This window comes from Delphinapterus leucas, unplaced genomic scaffold (assembly GCF_059928025.1).
Source record: "Delphinapterus leucas isolate spDelLeu-1000000601 "Yukka" unplaced genomic scaffold, BTC_Dleu_Yukka2 spDelLeu_asBTCV2_sq57, whole genome shotgun sequence".
Classification (NCBI taxonomy): Eukaryota; Metazoa; Chordata; class Mammalia; order Artiodactyla; family Monodontidae; genus Delphinapterus; species Delphinapterus leucas.
This window is the reverse complement of record NW_028322266.1, coordinates 1582424-1608889: the sequence shown is the minus strand read 5'-3', so window position 1 is coordinate 1608889 and position 26466 is coordinate 1582424. Positions and strand designations below refer to the sequence as shown.

General features: G+C 35.4%; 1 pseudogene; it reads right to left on the bottom strand.

Moving 5' to 3' along the window:
• Nucleotides 1–1267: 1267 nt before the first annotated feature.
• LOC149743901 (FUN14 domain-containing protein 1 pseudogene) lies at nucleotides 1268–14604 on the bottom strand (annotated as a pseudogene).
• Nucleotides 14605–26466: the final 11862 nt, after the last annotated feature.

The window sequence follows — 26466 nt, the reverse complement described above, 5'->3', positions numbered from 1 at the left end:
AGTATAATTACAATTGCAAACAATTATTTTGCTTGGACATTAAAAATAAAATAGTTTACCTAAATAGCAAATAATAGGAGTTTTGTCTTAATTAAATCACCTAGAAGTTCTGTCCTTGTAGTGTCTTTTTTTTTTTTTTTTTTTGTGGTACGCGGGCCTCTCACCGTTGTGGCCTCTCCCGTTGCGGAGCACAGGCTCCGGACGCGCAGGCTCAGCGGCCACGGCTCACGGGCCTAGCCGCCCCGCGGCATGTGAGATCTTCCCGCACCGGGGCACGAGCTCGTGTCCCCTGCATTGGCAAGCGGACTCTCAACCACTGCGCCAGCAGGGAAGCCCTCCTTGTAGTGTCTTTTAAATAGAATGAATCTCAAAATAATTCCAATGAATAAAGATAATGTCTTATGACATTCAAGTGCACCATTTCTAGTAAAATTCAGGTAATACGTTGGCAGCTGGTAGGAAGCTCCAAACACAGAAGTATTTCCACAGGGTTTGTTTAGATTTAGGTGGATTTCCTACAGTCACTGCGATTTTAATTCATCAGTCCTCTACAGTGGGATTTCTGAATATATAATCTGTACAGCATTTTCATCAGAATCAGCAGGAGTGCTTATTTCAAATGTGAATTCCTAGGTCCCATCAGAGACCAAATGAATCAAAATCTAGGTGGCAGAGCATGCATTTGCATTTTAATGATTTGTCCAAGTGATCCTCATGCACATTAAGTTTGAGAACGCATGTGCACCCTTAAATCCAAGTAAAGAATGTATGAAATATATATCAAGTAGTTCACAGAGTTGTTCGGTGAGCAAATGCTGTAAAATAAAACAAATAGTTTATATAATCTGACAATTATAACCTATTTCACAAACTTTAAGTACAAATGAGGAAGATTAAAAGGCTCAGAGTGTGCCAAGGTCACAGACCTCTTAGCCTTGGTGATTTTCAAGCTTGCCTGAAGAGTCCCCAGGAGGACTACAGGTACACTATAGATAACAATGTCACAATACAATCTACTGAATGAGAATCTCTTGGGGCAGAGGTCTGATAATCATTACGTTTAGCTATCTAGTCTGGTGACATTTATCATTAAGGAAGTTTGGAATATACTTCCTTGAGCATTCCCAGGCTGACACTACAAAACACTCATAATAATCTGAATTGCTAGTGTGGCATTATAGCCTTAGTTAGCCCAATCACTTTAATTTATGTCTCTAATATCTATTAACACCCTATATGCCATTACTTTTTACTTCAAAGGATTGGCTTAATACCGACATCTTATTACTGTTTTTACCTAGGATTGTTTTTAATGAATTATCATTAATGTACTCAATATTTGTACAATCTAATCTGTGAGCTGTCTGATATAATTTTCCTACATGAATTTTCAAAAGTTTCACTGCAGGGCTCCCCTGGTGGCGCAGTGGTTGAGAGTCCGCCTGCCGGTGCAGGGGACACGGGTTCGTGCCCCGGTCCGGGAAGATCCCACATGCCGCGGAGCGGCTGGGCCCGTGAGCCATGGCCGCTGAGCCTGCGCGTCCGGAGCCTGTGCTCCGCAGCGGGAGAGGCTGCAACAGTGAGAGGCCCGTGTACCGCAAAAAAAAAAAAAAAAAAAAAAGTTTCACTGCATATACAAATGCATTAATAGCATTTGTATTGAGAGTAGTTAGGGGAAATTGTCATATCTTATAATTTGACGAGGTGTGATCAGTAGTGATTTTTTCTCTAAATATTCACTTCCATATATTTTTCTATATATTTTCTATAAATTCAATATCTTGAAATATGTGTATATATTATGGCATGAGACAAACAAGCTTAGAAATGACTACTCTTATCAACACTCACATAAGTATATTGATTCAAGGCTTATAATTTTAAAAACGTCATAATGAATACAAGTGAAAACAGAAAAAGTAAAATCAGTCATCTCTCAGTTAAGAAAACATTTATACAACTGTTTAAAAATAACTGTAAAATTCAGTTGTATATATTCATTACTATACATGTAAAACCAAAAACTCAGTTCCTTAAAGGATTCTCCTTCAAGAATAATCTGTAGTTTAGAGTGGCTTAAATGTCCAGCTTCCTTGCCTGTTCTTTGCCAGTGTTTTCTGTGCTGGGAAGCAGAGAATGCAAAGGGCAGCACCGTATTCTGGTCCTGCAAGAGAAACAGAATGGTAAGATTTGGGAGATACAAGGTGCACTAATTATGTCACAGAGACTAGAACAGCAGTGATTTTTCCCCCATTATTAGTATTTTATATCAGTAGAATCTATTTAATATATTCAATAATTCTATTATTTCTAAGACCTTCCACAAAAGGGCATTACAATCCTTTTAGTTTATTGCAAACATATATATTTTTTAAAGTGGATTCACTTTATTTATTTTTTGGCTGCGCTGCAGGATTTGTCAGAAGACAAACAGTAAGTTGTGAGCTCCATTTTGCCCAACTACTTTTTTCTTCACACCCTGGAGAATCTGGTGTCTGGAACTGTAGAGACATCATCATGTTACCACCCCTTCTCCTCTCAGGTTGAATCCACTGTGACAGAACACTCATGTCCTTAAGAGGCAAGGCCTAGCAAATAGCCTCTCACAAATCCACTGAACATCACAATGTCCTGTTTGATAAATTCTGTTGCTGCTTCAATTATATTGCTGATTTCAGGTGCTGCTTTATTTGCTCATTTCTGAATCAGGTCTTCCTGCTTTCTTTATATCTTTTATCAACTCTGTCTCAGTTGATTTGCACATAGTTACTTTGACTGGTAAATCTGAAGAAGATGGCCAGCAGCCTACTGTTGCTGTAAGTTTTCCAACTTTCTGGAACAAAAATCCTGCACAATGGCCAGTGCAATCTGGATGGCTACTGAGTATTGTTCTACCGGAAGTGCCAAACTATGGCCAAACATAGATTCTACCAGCGGTGTCTTCATGTATACTGAGTTAGGTCCAATATGAATCATCATCACTTTCATATTCAGGTGAGAGAGATCCCATCTAGACTGGCCTGGCCTTGGAATCCAGAACCAAGTGAAGAGGACTCAGCTGTCAAAGGGGGGCAAAGAGGGCCTGGGGTTGGAAGAAAGGGTCATAGATGCAGAAGTAAGCACTTCATGAAAACTAAGCAAATGGTATTTCTAGGTAAATCAGTCTTTCTGTGCTGGACTAATTAAAAGAACTTCACAGCTCTCTATCCCCAAGCTTTCTCACCCTCTGGAATTGAGGGCTTTTACTGCTTCCCCCATTATTTTTTTAATTAAGTAATGAATAGTATTTTATTATTATTATTATTTTTGGCTGCATGGTATGGCATACGTGATCTTTCCTCCCTGACCAGGGATTGAACCTGTGCTCCCTGAAGTAGAAGCATGGAGTCTTCACCACTGGACCCCCAAGTAAGTCCCTGAAGAGTATTTTATAGATAAGAAAACTTTAGCCTCAGCAGGGTAAATTTGAGGACAGTTCCAATAGCTAGTTTCCCAGAGATGCCCTTGAAGTGGTCCTTACAGTTTTTGCAAACTAGAATACCTGATAGTGTTTATCAGCGCAACACGTCAGGTGCAGTGTAAAGGTATGGGTACTGAAAAAGTAATATTGACCCTAACTATGCATTCACGCACAGGCATTTACAGATTTTTACCCAGGCTTTGAATTAAAAGATAGATTCTCTGAGTCTGATCAATGTCAGCCTCTTGAGATGCACTAAAATGAAATTCAGAAAAAGTTGAATAACTTAAACTACTCTGGAGTTACAGACAACTGAAGTAGAAAGCCTCTTAAGCAATGTGAGAGAAGAAAAAAAGGGGCAAAAATCTACCTACTAGCTTGGGTTGTAGAACTCATGTTTTTAGGAGTTGGGAGAAAAGAAACTTTGGAGCAGGTGTTTCATGTGACAGATCATTAGATCTGTTATCTAGGTCTGTATTAGATCTGTATAGTATCTATTGAGATACTACAGATGAGGAAAGATGTTAAGTGTATTTGCTTTGTATCATCAATGGAGATTTTTTGCTGCCTCTGAAAGCTTGCTGTCAAGATTTAATTTAATATTTAATTAATTTCCTCTCTGCCGATCTGTGATTTCCCTTAATGCCATTTCCTTTTCTAGAGAGATCACAGATTACTGTAAATTATTTGTGTTCAGTGAGGATGGGCATAACGGTAGTAATAATGAGAACAAGAATAGTGACTGGCCATTTATACATAAAATGAATTCTGTTAGAAACACCTATAAATATTGTACCAGCGTTATTAATTGGCTTAATAAGATCAATTGGCATAATAAGATCTAAGTTGTTTATTATAAATAAAATGAATAAAAATTCACTAGTCAGCAATAGATATTAGTATTTTTCTTTTTTAAAAATCTCTTCTTTGCTAGCCCTAAATGCTTTATTTCTTAGGGGTCTAATGTTGACTTCACTAGTCTTAGTGGAGTTACCAGCTTGTGGCTGAATCACGCTCACTCTAGTATTCAGACATGGTTTGACACATCTAAATTAGGGTGAGGAAGATTATTCCAGAATATCGAGGCTCTCTTTTGTCAGGAATTGGGGGATGGGGACTTATTCTGAATAAAGAGGAAGTGAAGACTGGAAAGGTTACTTGGTCAACAGAGAGAAAAGATTAGCCTGAAAATAGAAACTGTCATTCCCAACGTTCTCAAGCTCAGACTGCATCAACATATGAATACTTGGCACTAAGTAAATGGTTATAAAAAAACACATCTAATTCCCAGTCTGTAATCTACCAGTGACATTAAAAAATAAGATACCACCACTGGTGATGATGTAAGTGTTGTTTTCGAGAAGGGCTGCTAGCACAGCTTATGATAGCATCTTAATAAACAAAATATTAGTTTTGAGTTGTAATGAGGATTAAAACTTAGATTGAGAATCAAGCTTCTCTGCATATATGTATGTATAAGGAAAATCTATTTTTCCTTAAAACACCTGCATTGTATCACTTTAGAGGTAAAGGATGGTTTTTTCCCTTCTTAAATCTCCTCTTGATAAATATATTTTCATTGGAAGATGTTTTAAGTAGTCCCTCATCTAAGTGGAAAGATTACAGGTACCATAACAGGGAATCTTCAAGAATATAAGGAAAATATTTTAGTCCGAATCAGTTCTTACATGAGATGATATCAAGTCACTAGTTAATTTCTAGAAAGAATAAATGCCATGGGCATAGAAAAATAGGAACTGATGAATAAGAAAGGCAATCTTCATCAAGGTTTGTTTCTTGGAATATGTATAGCTAGAGCCTGTATGACACTTTTCGTTTTATTTTAATTGCTAATACAATTTTTCTATATTTTAAAAATTGATATTGTTCATATTAAGAACATTTATTTGAAATGTCTTACAAAGCATTCTAACACATCCTGAAACAGTGTAGTTTTTCTTTAGCTGCTGTACTACCTCTCTACCCTCCCTCAATAAAACACACAAAACACCTTACTACAACCTTAATACTTTAAAATATTTTTAAAAACTCTAAAATTACAGCTCAAATAATTATTTAACCAATAAAAATAACATTATTTTATGAGACTCATTTTAGGGAGTATTAGTTATTACCTTGTAATTCTACATTTTTTCTCATTCTTCCCTTCCATTTTATTTCCGCTCCTCTTTTAGCATACCTTCATACGTCTGTCATCATTTTGCTCACGAGAAAAAAAGGTGGCATTTTTAAATATCAAGTAATATGTGTTATAGCTTTGCTAAACATTTCACCACCAGTTTGTTGCAAGAGATTTATAAATCAGATTTTCATTAAAAAGGAGAAAGAATCAACACCATATGTTGTGCTAAATCCTATGCAGCTGCTGCTACAGCAGCTTAATGTGTGAACTAGAAGGCATTCAGTACTCTGTGTGATATACAGGACTGTAACTTCTTTCAAATGTTGTGATTTTTTTTAATATTAAGATTAAAATCTAAGAAAACATGGTAAAATGGAATAACTTAGAAGTGTTAACATTTATTTTATAGAAAAGAGAGTTGCTAAATGGGTATCTATAACTGAAATTAAAATACCCAAGTACTCTTGAAATTGAAATAGAAAAGCAGGCTCAAACAAAAATGTTGTATATTAATGCAGCTCCTCTTGTAATCTGACCTTCATTGCAATGTACTTTTGCCTAAATATCCATCTAGTTGGCATTTTTATTACAATTCTGCAAATGGAAAGAGAGCAAATGAACCATTTACTGCCTTTATTTTCTAAGTATAATCATGTTTCTGTTTTCCATTCAATGATAGCCAACTCTTTTCCACTCCAACATAAAACATTCTTGAGTGTTAATGATCAGTTATGTATGGTAAGAGGTTGATATCGTACCCCATGCTCATTTATATTACAATGTACAGAATGTCAGAATCAGTTATTTATAAACTTTAGTTGAGAGGTCAGGAAATAATACCCTAATGTAAAACTGTGCATATTTTAAATAATATTTATGGGCCAACCACATATGAGATATAAACACTACCCTACATATACATCTTAAATTTATTAGATTTGAAGTAACAACACTGAAGGAGGAAAATCATTTTTAAAAGCACCATAAAGCAAGACAGTAATTTTCTTCTTAAGTGTGCTTTTTTTAGATTTGTTTTTTATTGGGGTAATGTCAGTTTATGACATTATGTAAGTTCCATGTGTACAACATGGTATTATCTACTTCTGCATACTTTTCAACATGTTCACCACCAAAAATGTAGTTTCTGTCCATCACCATACAGCTGATCCCATTAAATGTGCATCTGCACATGGAAATTACATGCTTCTCTTTCATTGAAAAGAAACACCTCATGATAATGATGATTAATTTTCCTATGTTAATATAAATTTGCATTATTTCTGCATGTATCATGATAGAACAGAATGAGTTCATGAATTCGTGTGAAAAAATGTTTCCTTGCTATAGAAATAAGACAGGTGGCTATTTTCCATCTAGTATAAGGACATTATAAGAGCAATCTATAGACCAATATTCTTAATGAATATAGACAAAGAATGTTCAAAAAATACTTGGAAAAAATGCATCCAACAATATATAAAAAATGAATATATATATTCATTTATATATATAAAATGAATCCAAAAAATGAATATATATATTCATTTATATATATAAAATGAATCCAAATATATAAAAAATGAATCCAACAATATATAAAAATAAGTATATACGGCTAAATGGGCTTCATCCAGAGAATGCATTGGCAGTTTTATACGTAAAAACTATCGATATAATATACTCTATTTAAATGACACACAGCACATGATCATCTCTGATACTGATATAGTCGGATATTCACAGTATATTCTCTATTTAATGCCTACTAGGATGACTAAAGTCAAAAGGACAGATCATAAAACTAGCTGGCCAGGATGTTGAGAAATTGGTGGTAGGAATGTAAAATGATACAGACTCCATGGGAAATAGTTCAGCTGTTTCTCAAAATGTTAAAAATAGAGTTACCATATAATCCAGAAATTCCCCTCCTCGGTATTTTCATATGTATATACCTATGAATAATAAAAACATATATCTACCATAACTTCTCTTCACTTTTTCACAGCAGCATGGTTTATTAATAGACAAAAAGTAGAAGTAATCTAAATGTCCATCAACTGATAAATGAGCAAATAAAATGTGTTATATCCATACAATGAAATATTATTCATTGTAAGAATTAAGTAATGATACATGCTACAATATAGAAAAACCTTGTAAATTTTATTCCAGATATAAAAAGACATCCACAAATACGACATATTGTATGAGTCCATTTATACAGCATAATTAAATTAGTAATTCACAAAAAGGGGCATATTAAAATATTCAAGTGAATTAGAAAATATTCAACTAAACAATTCACTTACAAATAACACTTGGGACAAAAAAATACTCAGGAAAATAGAAAATATTTTAATGAGTAAATATGGAAACACAGTAGATCAAAATTTGTTCAATAGAGCTAAAACAGTCTTGAGATATGTGTCTTTAAGTATTTATATTAGAAAAAAAAGAATTATGAATACAATGACTTAAATTATTCCCTTAAGATGCTGGAAAAAGAAAATCAAATTAAACCCAAAGAAAGTAGAAGAGAGAAAATTAGAAAGGTAAGAGTTGAAATTAATAAAATAAGATAATTGTACCTATAATAATTAACAATAATAATTAGATTAAAATTTTAAAGAGAAAATGTAATAAAATAAAAATCTATGAACTCAAAATAAATTTCATTAATTGATTTCTATGATAGACTATTGATGGAATTCTCATCTTCATTTGTGTTCTTCCATCTCTGATGTTTCACCTTCTTTTAAAAGCTTACATAATTAGGTCAGCCACACAAGAATAATCTCCCTTCTGCATAACACACAGTTAGCTTATTAGTAAACTAATCACAGAAGTGATATCCCATTATATTCCAGACTACACCCACAGTCAAGAGAAGGAGATTATATAAGTCATTTACACTACAGTGCAGGGATCTTAGGGGAATATCTTAGAATCTTCTCTATCACATGATTAGAATATACAGACATGAGGGAATTCCCTGGTGGTCCAGTGGTTAGGACTCTGGGCTTCCACTGCAGGGGGCCTGGGTTCAATCCCTGGTCAGGGAACTAAAATCCTGACAGTCACATGGCACAGCCAAAAAAAACAAAAACAACAACAACAAAAAAACAGGTATGAATTACCATGATTAGTTGTGTACTTATTTTGTGTGCTATTTCCATAGTTTACATTAATCATTAAAAAATTATTTTTAAGTATTCTTGAAGCATTAAAAATGAGCTACTGGGCTTCCCTGGTGGTGCAGTTGTTGAGAGTCCGCCTGCTGATGCAGGGGACGCGGGTTTGTGCCCCGGTCCGGGAAGATCCCACATGTCATGGAGTGGCTGGGCCCGTGAGCCATGGCCGCTGAGCCTGCGCGTCTGGAGCCTGTGCTCCACAACGGGAGAGGCCCCAGCAGTGAGAGGCCCGTGTACTGAAAAAAAAAAAAAAAAAATGAGCTACTGTTCTAGGGGGTACACTAATTTTGTTAAACATTTTAGTCTAGAAGCCTCCTTCATCTTTGCTTCTGGTAGCAACTCCCAAAGGAAATCACTATCCTGATTTCTGACAATATAGATTATTTCTCTCAGGCAATTTTGAAAATCAGTTCTGGAATTAGTCTTTCCAGTTTTTATCTTTACATCTTTCCTTCTTTTCCATTGCTTCAAAATTGACATCTCATCCTCCTCCCACAAACAATAACAACAACAACAAAATATATATATTTCCTTAGAGAAACCGAATGATTCTTAGAATTAGGAGGGGAGCAATGTTATTTACCAGCAGAGTGTTACAACGATCTGCCCCAGCGCCCTTCCTTACCCCAGCATGCATTTCATTAAGAGTTTGCTATGTCAAATAAGTACAAAAATATTGAGAGCGCAGATAGCATGTGGAAGGTCATCGTTGTTGCTTGTTTATTTTTCTGCACTTGTTGCCTTTTCTACTGATATAGAGAAACTGACAGAAAAATCTTGTCTCTAACGCCATTTACATGTTTACAAATTTGATGATAAGCTTAATTTTATAATAAATACTATTTTTTCTTGAGTTTCCATCTACATGCCACTCAACAGCATTTGGCCTTTACTTCATATTTTCAGAGGAGTCATTATTACTAAATTTTGTGGGTTTTAATATGTTCCTTTGACATCCATAAATCTAGCTTCAATAATAAACATTAGAAAGAGGCAGATGGAAAAAAACAAAAGAATAAATTTTAAAAATTGAAAAAGAGCAAAAAGTTGCAAAATAGGGAAAATAAGAAAGGTCTATACTGCCTGAAAAATATCAGTTGTATTTGAGTGTTATTAATGTCATAGTAGATATTTTACGTATTGATTAATTTAATTCATGACTAAAATTAATAATTTTTTATCTTCTCAAATATCCTGGTGTTCCACTGGGCTTATCAAAACCCAGTATTTATTTTACTATTCCTAAATCCAGGCATTAAAAATTACAAGTTAATTCTGTTAAAAATGTGTCCTTATATCTTGTTAATGGTTATTTAGGAGGCTTTACAACATGAAATTTTATGTTAATACTAAAATAGATTTCTACTATGTGAAGATACCCAAATTTAGTGCAGTGCACAAAGTTTTATGAGATATTTCCTGTTATGCTCTGCCAATATATACAGTTTATGATTTTTAATTTATTTTTCATGATATTTATGATTTTTTATTCATTTAAAACATTTTTCCTTTTCAATTTGATTAGTTTTACAGCTATTCACTAGTCTCTTCTCAATCTTTCTCCCTTTCATTCATTCTTTCTTTCTTTCCTCTTTTTAATTTCCTGACTATGTCATTATTGCAATTTTTCATTTTGATCTTGTAGTCTATTTGGCCATACAAACTCTAGAGCTTCTCATAGGAGTGAATGAAACCTCTATTTCAACTACATCAAGGTTCAAACTCTCATTGTTTCCTTTCCTTTATGGCAATTGTGACTAAGAGCACCGTCTGATACATCTCATGCAAATAAATGTCTCCAATTTGGTTTCCAGAGGACCTCAATCCAGCATCGTTTTTAATACATCAACTCCTTTCTTCCTATCTAACCTCTATCTTCCTATCCAACCTTCCTATCTAGCACAGATCATTGCTGTTCCTGACAACCAAACTTGCACTCTCTACTTCACGCTTCACCAGTTCTCACTGACAATCATTACGAAATTGAAAATGGGTACAAGGACATCATGTCTTTGCAGAAAGAATGCACATACCTCCAGCAGATGTTCCACTTGGAGCAGAGAGAAGGCAGGAGAGTCACTGTGAAACCATCCTCCCTAGTTCATTTTCTACAAATGAACACGTAAGAGGCTTCCAACTGTTAAATGCTTAAATCTAGTGGTATGAAGCCAAAATGGTGCAAGAAGTAATGCCTGCATCCCACCCACGTCTTTAAAAAACACTAAAAAGCTGGAATGGATAATAAATTCACAAATTTAAATGATAAAAAACTTAAAGAGGTTCACTTTATATCACGCTTGTGTCATTTGGAAGCAGAGTGAAAATCTACAATGACATATTTGAACTCAGAGAATTTCTACAGAATCTGCTTTCATATATCCTCTTCTGAATTACATTTTGCATTAGGTTCCCATAGAAATCCTGAAATTTATAGTTTTATTACAATTGGTTTTTATGACCTTTACTATTCTATCTAACTGATTTATAAATAAGGAAACATTTTTAAACAAGTGCTATTGTGTTAAAATAATGTCAATGTATTTAATTAAAATTTAAATGAAAGAAAACATCCACCCTCTAGAAAATCCTTCTAGAATTTTTCCTTAAATTCCAGGTCACCATGCCTCACACAGTGGATGAGGTAGTAAAAAGAGAATATCAAGAATTGAAATATTTAAGCATAAGCAATTCAGAATTTGCAAGAAAATTCTTAAGCAACCTTTAGAGTAAAATATATGGTTTGAATTAGTTGAGCATATTAGAAACGGTTGCCCATGTGAGGCATAAAATGAGGAAAGGAATAGTTGCCGATATGAATAAAGTGTGTGTGTGTGTGTGTGTGTGTGTGTGTGTGTAGAAGGAGATACAAGGGGAGGAGTAGTATTGATAAAGATGACTTAACTAAAGGTGTTGGTTTGCATAGTTATAAGAAATAAGCATGACTCTGAAAAGAACTCATTCTGCTAGTTACAGAAAAGTCTTAGATGCCTAAGGGATTTAGTTTGATGACAGAGGTACTACAAAATAAAGGCATTTTGTGAAACAAATTAAAGCAGGAACACAAGCCCAGAGTAGAGCAATGGAAGGTACTGGATGTAAGTGGACACTGAAGTAGAAATTGAAGACTTCAAGTCTGGGCAGAGGGCAGACTGGGCATGATCTACAGATGCAAAAGAAAAGTCTAGGGTAAGAAGAGGCACAAGAGCAATAGAAAGACAGCTTTTTGTTTATGACTATTAAATTTGTGTGGTTGGGAGAAAATGAAAGTGGAGATACCTTGAAGGTAGCTTTGAATAGATAATTAGAGAAACAAAAAATTAGAGCACTGGTTGTTAATATGAGGTTTGTGGCCACAAACGTGATAGTTAAAGCATAAAAGTAGATGAGCAATTTGGGAGAAGTATTCATTGAGGAGGATGGAGCTGTGAGCTTAGACTATCCTTTGGACAATAAACTCAGAAAAAAATGTCATATACACTACTGAACAGAAACTTGCTTACTAGTGAAAAATCTGTGCCATAGCAAACCTCCCCAAGTCTGCACTAAAGAAAATAAATGGTCTAAACACTTTTACTACTTGCCTGCCGTATGTTATTAATTGCACTGACTGAGTGAGTGACTACTTGTGCAACTGCTATAAAGTGAACTAAATTTCAGGAATAAAAAATATATGGCATTCATTGAGTCAAAAGTAAAGTTGACTATTAAATGAAATATGTTGAAAAGCATTCATTTTAAAATGCACTTTAACTTCTGGGGTTGAAAGTATTTTTCATATTTATAGCAAAATTCATTCAACTATATTTATCTTACAAGAGAATAAAACAAGAGGGATATAATTCAAAACTTGCAGAGGCTGGAAACTTTCTATTTGATAAATTTCTAGAATTTATTGATTAAAGATATCTGTCATAGATGTGATAATATTTTTATTTTATTTTTGTTCTTATTTAACACATAGTTTTCACACCCTTTTAAGTGAAAACTTTAGAGGATTTACTAATTATTATAAAAACATTATAAAAAGTATTTAATGACCTCCAACTATTAAAACTATAATCATGGCTAATTCAGGTTATGAAATAAATCTATTAACAGACTTAGCTTTGCAGGATAAATCATATACAAGATAAATAAAGAAAATAAGAACACATTTGACCAATTTCTTATTTCTGATAGAAATACACCAGTAACTTATCTTAATATTAATGAAAAAATGAGTATTTTTGTATCATTGTAGAAAGGCTTTGAAAACACTTTCATAAGCGCACATGGAAATTCACTCTGACGCTACTTCAAATAGGCAAATAGGAAAATGGTGAAGAATCATTTACATAATGGACAAATGTAAATTCATTCGAGTTGTAGAGAGAAGCTCCCTGCTGTCTTGATTATATTATGCTTTCCTGTCACTACATAAGCTCACACAAAACTGAAAAAAAATTAACATTGTGCAGTTATAAGTCTGAAGCAAAGGAACACCAGTGCAACTTTTCATTGGTTTCTTCACCCTTAAAATCTCAGCTCATGAATTATCCTTGCTACAGATATTTGACACACAAAATCATTTTCTTGGAAGATATGGAATGGCATATATGAGAATCCCAGCTTTAACTGCTAACTTTAAAGAATTTAAGGTAAAGGAAATTACATTTTATTGTGGTTGCTCATGATTGTTTGTTCAATGAGTTGTCACAGAATCCAATTTCCACATTACCCATTTTCTGTGTAATAAATTGATTCTTTTGTTTCATTTATGGGGAAGTGATATTTCTACAGTCTTCTTAACTTATTACAAAATGTATTTCATAAATCACCAGTCTTATGGAGGATGAAACATCTGTTTACATAATAGTACTTGCTCAGTTTTAAACAGTTATAAGTACGTGACTTGGCAACCAGTTGACAGTATGAGAAATATATTTCTAGTGATATTTATTTCATGACACAATTCTGTCGCACATAAATAAAATGAAAAATAATCTTAAAAGGTAGGAAATACATACAAAATAAACACAAATATAGCATTCATAACCCACAGAAGCTCAGTGTTCTAGAATTACTCTATCAATTAATATAAATCAAAGGCTAAACTCCCTCTCCCCTCATTTCTGTGAATGGAGAGTATACTAGTGTAGGGGTGATTAGCTAAGTCTACCAACTCTGACTCTCTGCGACTTTCATTTGTAAGAAGTTTGATCTTTGGCAAGTTTCTTAAATTTTTGGTGACTCAAATTCTTCACTGAAAACAGAGGGAACAACAGTTTTACCTCATACATTATAGTGATAATTAAGTGATAATCCAGGTAAAGCACTTCAACAATACCTGAGTCAGATAGCGTGCATTAATGTTGGCAGTCATTATCATTGTTTATATTATTACAACTACCACTATTGTTGTTGGTTTTATTATTATAAATATACTTTAAAATTTTCCAAGGGAGTTCTATTCCAGCTCAATCTGAAATCACCAAAATTGAGGCTTATTTTTTGCAACTGCTGACATCCTACCACTAATGTGTCCTTTGCATTACTCTCCAAATTGTCAATAACAACTTTGATTGTATTCAGTAAACAAAATATGGGCATTAAGGAGGTGTTGGGTTGCACCCCACTGGCCTTCAAGGCCTGTAGTTGCCCAGCTTCAAGACAAAGAAAGAGCCCGGAGTCAGTGACAGAGACATCAATGGTTTAATGGATAGCGGGATCTTATACTTCTGAAGCAACACCCCACCATGTGCAGCAGATGGTGGGCAGCACATGGTGCCAGTCTTTGCTCCTGGGGGGAAGAGGAGATTGCCAGTTAGAGGGGGAATTGAAGTCAGGTTAGCTCATTGGTTACCAGGGAAACTAGCAGCGGGCACGCCCCTCACCTCCTCTTTGATAAGAACAATCTCTAGCTGGGGCCTGGGGACAGTATGTAGGAAGGTCAGTCATGTGAGTAGGGTGTAGCTAGACCCCAGGCACTGGTCTAGCTGGGGATGTACAGAGAGCAAGAGAACAGCAACTTCCAGTGACCTGACCACACAGGAGAGAACTCATAACCAAACACAAAACAGCAAATGACTTAACTGTGGAATCTTTGGCATCCTTATCTTCCTCAGTTTATCCATAGAACCCAATCATCCCCTTGTAGTTCATTACAGCCTTTTGCGTTCAAATCTTTCTTTTTTTCTTATTCCAAGTTACCACACATTCTAGGCTTATCATAAACTAAAGAAAATGTAAAAATCCCTTTAGAAGAAAGCTAATTTAATATTTATTATTTCAATTCAGACTTGCAGGAGATAAAGTGGAGTGCGAGAAGATGGTCACGTCCCAGGTCTCAGGCGAGTCCCTGGGACGGCTGCCAAGTGTGGATTCTTGGCTTCGCACAGGAAAGAGTTCAAGAGAGAGCTATAGTAAAGTGAAAGAAGGTTTATTCAGGGAGATACATACTCCACAGAGTGTGGGCCATCTCTGAAGGTAAGAGGCCCCAGGGTACAGGGTTGTCAGTTTTTATAGGGGTGAGTAATTTCATAGACTAATGAGTCGGAGGATTATTCCAACTATTTGGGGGAAGGGATGGGGATTTCCAGGAATTGGACCACCGCCCACTTTTTGGTCTTTTATAGTCAGCCTCGTAACTGTCATGGTGCTGGTGGGTGTGTCATTTAGCATGCTAATGTATTACAATGAGCATATAATGAAGCCCAAGGTCCACGGGGAGTCAAATCTTCCGCCATCTTGGACCAGGTTGGTTCTAAACAGTTTTTGTCATGTCCTATGGCTATATCATTCTTTTAAAGGTTGTGCCCTGCCCCCTTCCCTCCTTATTCAAGACCATTTGTCGTTTATTGATTTACTTAAACAAAACAAATAAACCAATTTTTTTTTTTTTCTGCACAGGGTCTGGTGCTGTCAGGCAGCAGGCTTTGTTGGGAAAGAACACAGCTCAGGAGCAGGGTATCTGGGAGGCAGAGCCTGCCTTGATTACAGCGGCTCCGAATTCTTTTTTTTTTTTTTTTTTTTTCTGTACGCGGGCCTCTCACTGTTGTGGCCTCTCCCGTTGCGGAGCACAGGCTCCGGACGCGCAGGCTCAGCGGCCATGGCTCACGGGCCCCAGGCGCTCCGCGGCATGTGGGATCTTCCCGGACCAGGGCACGAACCCGCGTCCCCTGCATCGGCAGTTGGACTGTCAACCACTGCGCCACCAGGGAAGCCCCCAATTCTTTAATCTTTGCTTCTCCTCTTTGAGGTGCTTGTCTTGCTCCCAAAATCATTTTTACTCCAACAGTAAATTCTGTAAGTTGCTTAAGACTTATATGCATTTGAATATAAAAATTATTTTCCTTTAACCAAAAAAAAAATTAAAGTATTGCAAAAGTCAGCCTCCATCCTGTATAGAACTTTGTAAATTTGAAGTTTTGTATCCATGTACTTTCTTAGCAGCAATTGATTTCCTTGAGATAAACCCAGTTCATGATGGGCGTCTCAGGCTTTATGATAACTGGCTGCCCTGTGTTAAATAAAGCACTTCATCTTTGCTAAGGCAAGGTATCAAAAAGAAGTGATGTCTCAGAAGGAAAGTTATATGTAGGAACTATTATAGCTTTCTCCAAAATTCCAAAACTCCATTCTGTGAATCATTTATACCAGCCTGCAAAAGGTTCAATACATTTGTTTTCTGCCATAAACACTTAAAACAAAATTGGATCCGTTGAGTCATATGGTCCAAGCAGAACAGCTTTCTTGGCAGATGGACATGTTGCAGAAACTTAGTCTCACTCAAAACTGGCAGCTTTTCAGGATACTAAATAAATGAGTAAGAATAATACAGCAAAGTGAGATATATGTGGCATTCCAAATCTAAAGAGACCCATAGACTGTTAAAACTTTTCTCAATAGTAGAGGGACAAGATGCAGCAATTTATCTCTCATCTTGGAAGGGATATTTCAACATTCCTATGAGATGGAGCCCCTAGAAATGTCACCAAGGTGGCAAGTCCCTGAATTTTGTGGGATGCATTCCCAAATTCTAACATGCATGTCAAAGTCTCTAGAGTTGCTGATACTTCCTCTTCATCAGATGCAAAATCACCGCATCATAAATGTAATGTATAAACATGACATAAACATGAAGCAACACCCCACCATGTCATGCATGTCAAAGTCTCTAGAGTTGCTGATACTTCCTCTTCATCAGATGCAAAATCACCGCATCATAAATGTAATGTATAAACATGACATCCTTTTGAATTGAGAGGTGTTTCAGGTCATTACAGACTAACTTCTAACATGCATGTCAAAGTCTCTAACGTGCATGTCAAAGTCTCTAGAGTTGCTGATACTTCCTAACATTCTAACATGCATGTCAAAGTCTCTAGAGTTGCTGATACTTCCTCTTCATCAGATGCAAAATCACCGCATCATAAATGTAATGTATAAACATGACATCCTTTTGAATTGAGAGGTGTTTCAGGTCATTACAGACTAGACTATGACAGAACGCTTAACAGTTAATATACCCCTGAGCTAGAATAGTACAATTGTGTTTCTGGCTCTACCTGCTGAAAGCAAACTACCTCTTTGCTCAAAAGTTTAGAGAAGAAAAGCATTGTCCACATCTATCATTGCCTATCAGTTGACAGGAGATGTAATGATTTGCTCCAGCAATGAAACTACATCTAGATTAGCAGATGCAATTGGAATCACTGCATGATTATATTTTCAATAATCTCATTTCATAATGGTTATTTACATCTGTCCTCTGCACAAGCAAAATAGGTAAGTTGAATTAGCTGTGGTAGGAATAAACTCCAGCATTTTTAGGGGCTTGATAGTGACGTTAATCTCTGAAATCCCTCTTGGGATGTGATGTTGTTTCCGGTTTTATATTTTATGTGTAAAGGAAGATCTAGGGGTTTTCACTAGGCTTTCCCTACCATAACAAAGCCCTTTCCACGGGTTAAAGAACCAAGTCCGCTGATGAGCATGTGCTATCTGATTATGTATTTTGGAACTCAGAAGATAGTCACGGTGTGGGTTTAGGTGTCCACTGGGTCTACTATGAAATGGACACACTCCATTGATTATGTGACCTTCATAAGCCTCTCTTCTGACTAGTACATTACAGTTCTATTTTTATCTCCAGGCATCAGTGGGAGGTCAGAGTCAATGTCAAATGCCCTTGAAAAGTCTGATAATTTCACCTTCACCAGTTCATAGTAACCATGGTAAATATTTGCAGGTCTTTAGGGAAAAGCTAGGAGAAATATTAACAATATCCATTTTGGGCTATATAGCTAGGTCTTTCCTCAAGTGGACTCAGTCTTCTTTTCATTAAAATGACTCTGGTTACTGTAAACTGGTTGAGGGATGTCTGTGACTGTATTGTGTTCTAAAACAGATCACGGTTAACACATTTGGGAATTTTTACTTTTACAAATTTAACAGACTACTCATTTATTTTAGTTCTAGGTACATAATGATGAATTATTCAACACCAAAATCTTTGCAGCATAGACATTCTGATTCCTGCTTCAGCTCTGCTCTGCAGTGGAGTTACCATTACTATTTTATCTCTGGAGATTAAGTGCCTCTATTTGCCATCTGCCACCCTGGAATTCCATTATCCCCATTGATTTCTGGGAGCCCAGATCCATGGCAGTAGTTTCTGCTTATATTTCTGAACAATAGAAAGTAATCACAGGGACTTCCCTGGTGGTCCAGTGGTTAAGAATGCAGGGGACGCGAGTTCCATCCCTGGTTGGAGAACTAAGATCCCACATGCCACAGGGCAACTGAGCCGGTGTGTCGCAACTACTGAGCCCGTGCACTCCGGAGCCCGTGCACCACAACTAGATAGCCCACGTGCTGCAAACTACAGAGCCTGTGCACTGTGGAGCCCATGAGCCACAACTAGAGAGAAGCCTGCACATCGCATCTACTGAGCCTGTGTGCTCTGGAGCCTGTGCACCACAACTAGAGAGAAGCCTGCTCGTCGTAATGAGGAGCTCATGCACCACAATGAAAGATCCCTCAGGTTGCAGCGAAGGTCCCACTTGCCCCACCCAAGACCCGATGTAGCTAAATAAGTAAATATATATTTAAAAAGAAAAAAATATGTAATCACAAAGGAGCTCATTAAGGACACTGTGGACTCCCCATGAATATATTTCTTCCAGACTTAATGAAGAGAGTGTATTCTGATCCACCTGAGGGGTGCATTAGGAGATAAATAAACAAATATGACATCATAAATACATTCTACTGTTCCAATCTCACTAAGACTTTGGTTATATCCCTCAGTAATATGACAGGGAATTTCTAGCATTTAATTTAATTAAATGTAAGCACTTTTTGGTCCCAGATTTTAGTCATTTGCAAAGGAAAATGTTAAAGCTACTCCTATCTTCTTGATTTAACATATTGAATCCAGAATCTTGGCTAAGTGAGACCTTAATGCTCTCCTCAGCCTGAGCCAAATTTGTATTTCTTCTACCTTAATCTAAAAACCTTAGGATTAATTCTCACTTGTTTACCTAGGTTTTGGTAAATGTAGAATGTTAAAATCATATGTGAAAAATTTTTGGTATGTGTAATACTTTCCATGTCACACTTTGTACATTACCTTCTGGGCCCTGATGGAACTTGACTCTGGTTATAGATGTAGGAGCATTAAGAATTGTTGGAGATAGGATATGGAGAGGATTAGCAGTCTCTTCTTGCAAGAGAACTGTCTCAGTGGGGAGGAAATTATAGTTTCTTCAAACAAGAGGAAACTAACGTCTTTAAAACAAGGGGTTGAAGAGATAATTCTAAAAGAAAGGCAGTTTAGCAGAGTTTAAAAGTCAACTTTCCAATCTTATTTGGAATTTTTCCATATGCCTCTATCCTAATATTTAGGACCCCAATCCTTCCCAATCAATACCCTAAATTTATCATAAAAAGCCTTGCAAGCTTGAGAATTCAATTCTCTAATCTTATAATTTAGGTATGATTTTTTATAGATCTTTATTGGAGTATAATTGCTTCACAATACTGTGTTAGTTTCTGTTGTACAACAAAGTGAATCAGCCATATACATACATATATCCCCATATCTCCTCCCTCTTGAGCCTCCCTCCCATCCTCTCTATTCCACCCCTCTAGGTCATCACAAAGTACCGAGCTGATCTCCCTGTGCTATGCTGCTGCTTCCCACTAGCTAAATATTTACCATTTGGTAGTGTATATATGTCAATGCTACTCTTACTTCACCCCAGCTTGCCCCTCCACCCCGTGTCTTCAACTCCATTCCCTATATCTACATTCCTGCCCTGCCACTATGTTCATCAGTACCACATTCATATGGGAATACAAAAGACCCTGAATAGCCAAAATAATACTGCAAAGAAAAGTGGAGCTGGAGGAATCAGGCTCCACAACTTCAAACGATACTACAAAGCTACAGTAATCAAGACAATATGGTGCTGGCACAAAAACAGAAATATAGATCAATGGAACAAGATAGAAAGACCAGAGATAGACCCACACACATATGGTTGCCTAATTTATGACAAAGGAGGCAAGAACATACAATGGAGAAAAGACAGCCTCTTCAATAAGTGGTGCTGGGAAAACTGGACAGCTACATGTAAAAGAATGAAATGAGAACACTACCTAACACCATACACAAAAATACACTCCAAATGGATTAAAGACCTAAATGTAAGACCAGACACTATAAAACTCATAGAGGAAAACATAGGAAAAACACTCTTTGACACAGGTATGACTTTTATAAATATGAGCACTATGTCTATAGAAGATGAGGTTTTATTTTATGGTAGTCAGCTCCCTTATAAGAGATTTGGGCAGGAAAATTAGTGTTGTGAACTCATCATTTTTTTTGCTCCAAATTTCACAGCCCATTTGGAAGCCATAAAAGCAAAGAAACGGAAACAAACAAAAAACCTTCCTAATGTAAAATTAATGTGTCTGCTACATAGTTCTCCCTTCCAAATTTCTTGCAAAGTGCTTCATTTGGTCATGCTAACCTGTAATTATGTAGGAAAGAATTCTGTAAAAAGGCAGTATCAGTCTAGCTGTGTTGGCACAGTAGAAATCCTCTATGCAGTGGTCCATCTAGAAATATTATTTTGGGGGGGAGAATTTTTGTGGATGAGGATAGTGGCTTCAGTACTATTTAATTTGTTACTATGAGTAAAGGATTGTTTAAGTTTTCATTTTCTTCTTGTGTCAATTTTTGTAGGTTATGTATTTCCAGAAATTAAAAAACATTTTTTTTAACCTCAATTTTATTTACTGACCTAGAGCATTGGTTCTTAAATGAGGGCTAATTTGCCCTCAATGGGATTTTTTTTTTTTTTTTTTTGGTCACAACAGGATTTTTTCTATTGACATTTAGTAGGTAGAAACTAGGATGCTGTGAACTATCCTGCAATATAGAGGACAACCTTCCCATCAACCAAACCTTATTTGATCCAAAATGTTAATAGTGCCAAGGTTGAGGAACCTTGGTCTAAAGTGTTTTGTGATATGTCTCAATATAATTTTAAAACTCTACTGCATATTTTGTATGTTATCTTTTTGTATGTTACCTCTGTGGCTTTCTTATTTTACTCAAATCTTGACCTGACAATTTTTGCTATTTTGACAATTTTTCAAATGTATATAACATTTTTGTTCTTGTTAGCAGCAGAACCTATCCTAAAACCTATCCAGCATTTTCTTCTAAATTGTATCATTTCTTTGTAGTAGTATCTCCATAATATGTCATATCTGGTTAAGAGAGAAGGTGAATGATAAGTTAATGGTAAGCTGAGGAGGAATGTAATCAAAAGAACAGCAATCTTTATCAAAATGTGAGATTCATAGGTAACATCTTGATTTTGCTTAATTAATATGTCATTCTTATTTGGACAGTAGTCGTGGACAGGTAAAAAAGAGAAGGAAAAACATTGATATCTCCTTGTAAAATGTAAATTTCCCCACATGTTTATTAGGAGGAATTTGCAATTAATAAATCTTTATTTTTTCTCCCTAATGAGAAGACAAATCTTGTTCTTAAATAATCTTTAATTGTTAGTTGAAAGAAATGAAGATGACTCCAAGTGAAAAAACAGGATATGGAAGAGAAACTCTGACAAACAATTCTGAAAGATTCAAGTGATAAATGCGTTAATTTTAGATTCTAAAATTTTATATGTAGAATGCATAAATTTTGAAATTTATGTATAAAATTACATAAAATTATATATATTTGATAAATAGTCCTGAATAAAAAACACCTATACATTGCATATACATTTTAATTTTCTTTGCTTTTCATGGCAAGTAACTAAAATTATTTCTGACATATTGTATTTTTATGTTTATGAATGGTTAAAAGATTTAGGTATCATCGCATTTAACAACAGTTCTACAACTTTGGTGTGCATTATACTTATCTGAGTAAGGTTGATGAATATGCAAATATCTGGTCCCTCTTTCAGAGATTTTGATTCAATTTTCAAATTAGACTGCTCTATCTATCTATGCATCCACACACTCCTTAGGGATATAATAAGGTTTGAGAGATGTGAGTAACTGTGTTTTAACCTAAATACCAAAATAGAGAAAAACAATATATCTAAATATTCTATGGCAAGTTTATACTTAATACATGACAGCAAAATTCAGTCATAGGAAAAATAATTATTAAGCACCTAAAATTTGAAAAATAACATTGCTCTTTTTTGGAACAATATATATACAAAACAAACAAATAAACAAAAAATTGTGTACTCACATTGGTCAGCCTTAGCTAAGTTATGCTTAAGTTATAAACCACAAAGTTTCAGGGACACATACAAAAAAGGAAATAAAAATGATGCATTTCCTATTATTGTGACATGTTCATGATGGTTTGTCTGTGGATGTGCTTCTCATTTTTATTAAAGGAACTGAGCTAGATGACCAGTCCCAGTTAAATATATTTCTGTTTTCATGGGAAATGGAAAAGATAAAATGATGGAACCATCAAAGGTTCTTAAAGATTTTCCTTGGAAGTGCCTCATCCCTCTTCTGTTCATATTTTATTGGTCAAATTCATTGTAAGTACAATAGTCAAGCCTGGAGTTAATGAGATAGGAATGTAAGTCCTCTCATAGTGAAGAGACAACAAATATTTTGTAAACTAATACAATCCTAAAATTGTAGGATTTTACAATCATAAATTTGTACAATACTGACTTGAAGAAATTTTAAATATGATGTTTGTGAAATATGCTATCTAAAATTTATTTCCAAGTATTCTAGCAGAAATGCAATTAAAATTATAGATAAATCTCTTAGTGAATTTTAATCAACATGCAAGATGTATTACTTTTACGTGTCCTATTCAAGAATGAAAGCTGGATGTGAGTGTGGGGTGAGGGGCAGAGAGGAAGAGAGGAAAAGTGTCAGTTGTATCTATGCTTTAGAAATTCTAGATTTCCTAGATGAATATTAGAGATTTATTAATCAGAATAAAATTTTACAAGAAATACCTTTTTTACTTGTTTTAATAAGTGTTGTTCAAGATATATTGATTTCTTAGAAATATTATAACAACATCTCTGACTTTGAATTTACAGAAAAACCTAATATAATACACACTTTTGAGTGGTGTTATTGTTCTAGGGCTTAGATTCAGAGGATTTTTCCACTTGAAATTAATTTCATCTTACACTAAAATAATTTTACTTCTGTCAGAAACAAACCCTATATAAGTTGTATGAAGGTGGATAAAGGCTAGAAAGCTAGGAATTTACTGGATCTTTAAGAAAAGATTGTACAAGTTTTTGTGCCTTTTTACTCATAAATATAGGTGTGTGTGGTGGTGGATTTTTTTCTCGTACTTGCTTTAATTTTAGCATCCACCTGGTAATGTTTAGGGGAGAGAGGAAACCTACAGCTTTCATCCAACTGTATCAGTGGTAACATCTACCACAAAGAACCTTGTTATTTGACCTGGTTCAGATCAGTGTGCACCAGGAAGGAAGGTGAGGTTTAGAAAAACATGCCAAAGATGATTACAGTATGAGGTAAAATGGTATAAATATATTTAAGGAAAGAGGGTATATTAATTTATAGTTGTCTACTATGAAAGCAATGGAACTAAATGATTACTACATGGGAGATGCATTTTAAACTGGGCCTCAAAAATTGTATCATGGTTGGAGACAGCCAGGTAGAACAGAACAGCGTGAAGGAGCAGATAATGAAAATTTATGAAAGCATCAGAGTATTCTCTTTGTGGGAGATTTCACAAACCCAAGCCTCCAATTATTTTTTTTTAGTAGAGTTATAGTCAGTTTAAAGCACACATATTCAGCAGTAAAACTTCAGATAGTGATATCATAGACAAATATCTACATTGTAACTTATGAGCTTACATCCTAATTTTAGTTAAAGTTCTGGTGAAACTCACTCTTACTCTATTTACTGTTGTTCTTTTTAATTAGCATGAATTGGCGTTAGTATTAGTATATGAATAGAAGTGAGGTGAAACCTTTCAAGAACTTACAGAAAAGTAAAAAATTCAAATATTTAGTCCAAAACCTTATACTTCCAGGTAATTGCACTGTTCTTATCTTAGGATAAATCTTAAATACATACTTTAAAGTTTTCCTTTAATCAGGAAGACTAATTCTTGAAGAAAAATACTGTGCCCATTTTCTCTTTATTTAATTTTCTTTTTTTAACTTCCGCCTTCCCTTCCTTCCTTCCTTCCCTCCTTCCTCCTTCCCATCCCTTCCCATTCTTACCCTTCCCCTTCACCTTTCTTTCTTTCTTTCTTTCTTTCTCTCTCCCCTCTTCTCTCTCTCTCTTCACAATTTACTATGAACAGGAAGCAGAAAACATGACAGAAGGAATGTACCCTTCTATCTTGGGAGCGATTTTCAAATCTCTTAGTTCAGCCTTGAGATTATTCTCCATCATTTGCATCTACAGCTCTACAGTTGGCTTCCAAAGTGTTATTCTGCTATTTAGCCCCTGACTCTCAACTCAAGTCGTTTCTCAAATTCTTTCTTCTATTTTCTTAGTTAGGTTTATGTCATTTCGAACAATTGACTATGTGCCATTTATCTCTGAGGGAATCTTAGAAAAAATTATATTAATGATTCATGGGTTTTTTTTAATGGTCTGGAAAGCAGCTCTGAACTCAGATATTTTTTGTTTTATCTAGAAACTTTATTGGAGCTTGGGTTAGATGTGAGGAATTATTCACAATTACTTTGACAATAACTAAATGCCCTTAATAGAGTGACAGACTTTATTTAGGAATTCAATGTCACCATCCAGGAATAAGATGATCAACCAAGGACACCATCCAAGACAGAAAAGACATAATTAATTGAACCCCATTTATAGAGCATCCTTGAAAATTTCTGGCTGGTGAAATCTATAAAGACCCATGAAGTAATCAATCACATGTCCATGTACAACTTTTTTCCTCTAGAATTTTTCTTCATTTTTTTTGAGAATATTTTTGTAGTTTTAATATATGTAACATCATTCTCATTTTCAAACACTACAGTGAACTCCCATTGGAATTAGAACCCTATTAGAATTCTCGAAGAGATTAAATTTTAAACACGTCTTCCAAGGCCCAGTCCGACCTGGTTTACTTCTCTGTTCTCACTTTCATTTCCCCTTTTCCTATAGTCACTTGTCTTTTTATTATTCCACTTTAAAGATATATTTTCCCTTTCCTTCTTATGGAATATTCTGCCACCAGATCTTCTGAAGGCTGACTCCCTCATTTATGTATCTGTTCCTTTTCACCTTTCCAACACATCTTTTCTTTTCTTTCTTTTTTTTTTTTTTTTTGCGGTACGCGGGCCTCTCACTGTTGTGGCCTCTCCCGTTGCAGAGCACAGGCTCCAGACGCACAGGCTCAGCAGCCAGGGCTCACGGGCCCAGCCGCTTTGCGGCATGTGGGATCTTCCCGGACCGGGACACGAATCTGTGTCCCCTGCATCGGCAGGCGGACTCTCAACCACTGCGCCACCAGGGGAGCCCTTTTTTTTTTTTTTTTAAGTGTGGTAAGGACACTTAACGTGAGATCTACCCACTTAACAAATTTTTAAGTGCACAAGAGAGTATTGCGAACTATAGGCAACTTGTTGTACAACACATCTCTAGAACTTATTCATCTTGCATGAATCAAACTATTCAGGCTTAAAAAAGAAGGAAATTCTGCCATATGTGACAGCATGAATGAACCTGGAGGACATTATGGTAAGTGAGGTACGCTGGTCACAGAAGGACAAATACTGCATGATTCTACTTATATAAGGTACCTAAAATAGTCAAACTTATAAAAGTAGAGAGTAGAATTGTGGTTACCAAAGGCCAGGGGAAGGAGAAAATAGAGAATTGTTGTTCAGTTTTTCTTGACCATCGAACTCCTGATCCTTTATCACTCTCAGGAATATGTGCTATTTTGTTGCTTTCTTAGCATTTATGCCTTTCTAAAATAATTCTGTTCATTTTATTTTTTGCACATGTTTTTCATAGTCTGTTTCCATGAGCCACATACTACAAAATTTAAAAATGCTTTTGAATTCCAGATATTTGAGAATTAGTATTTTTATAATTGTTATTGTAAATAGAATTTGTACCAGATATTTTAAGTTATAAGGCCAAAATCAATTTATAAT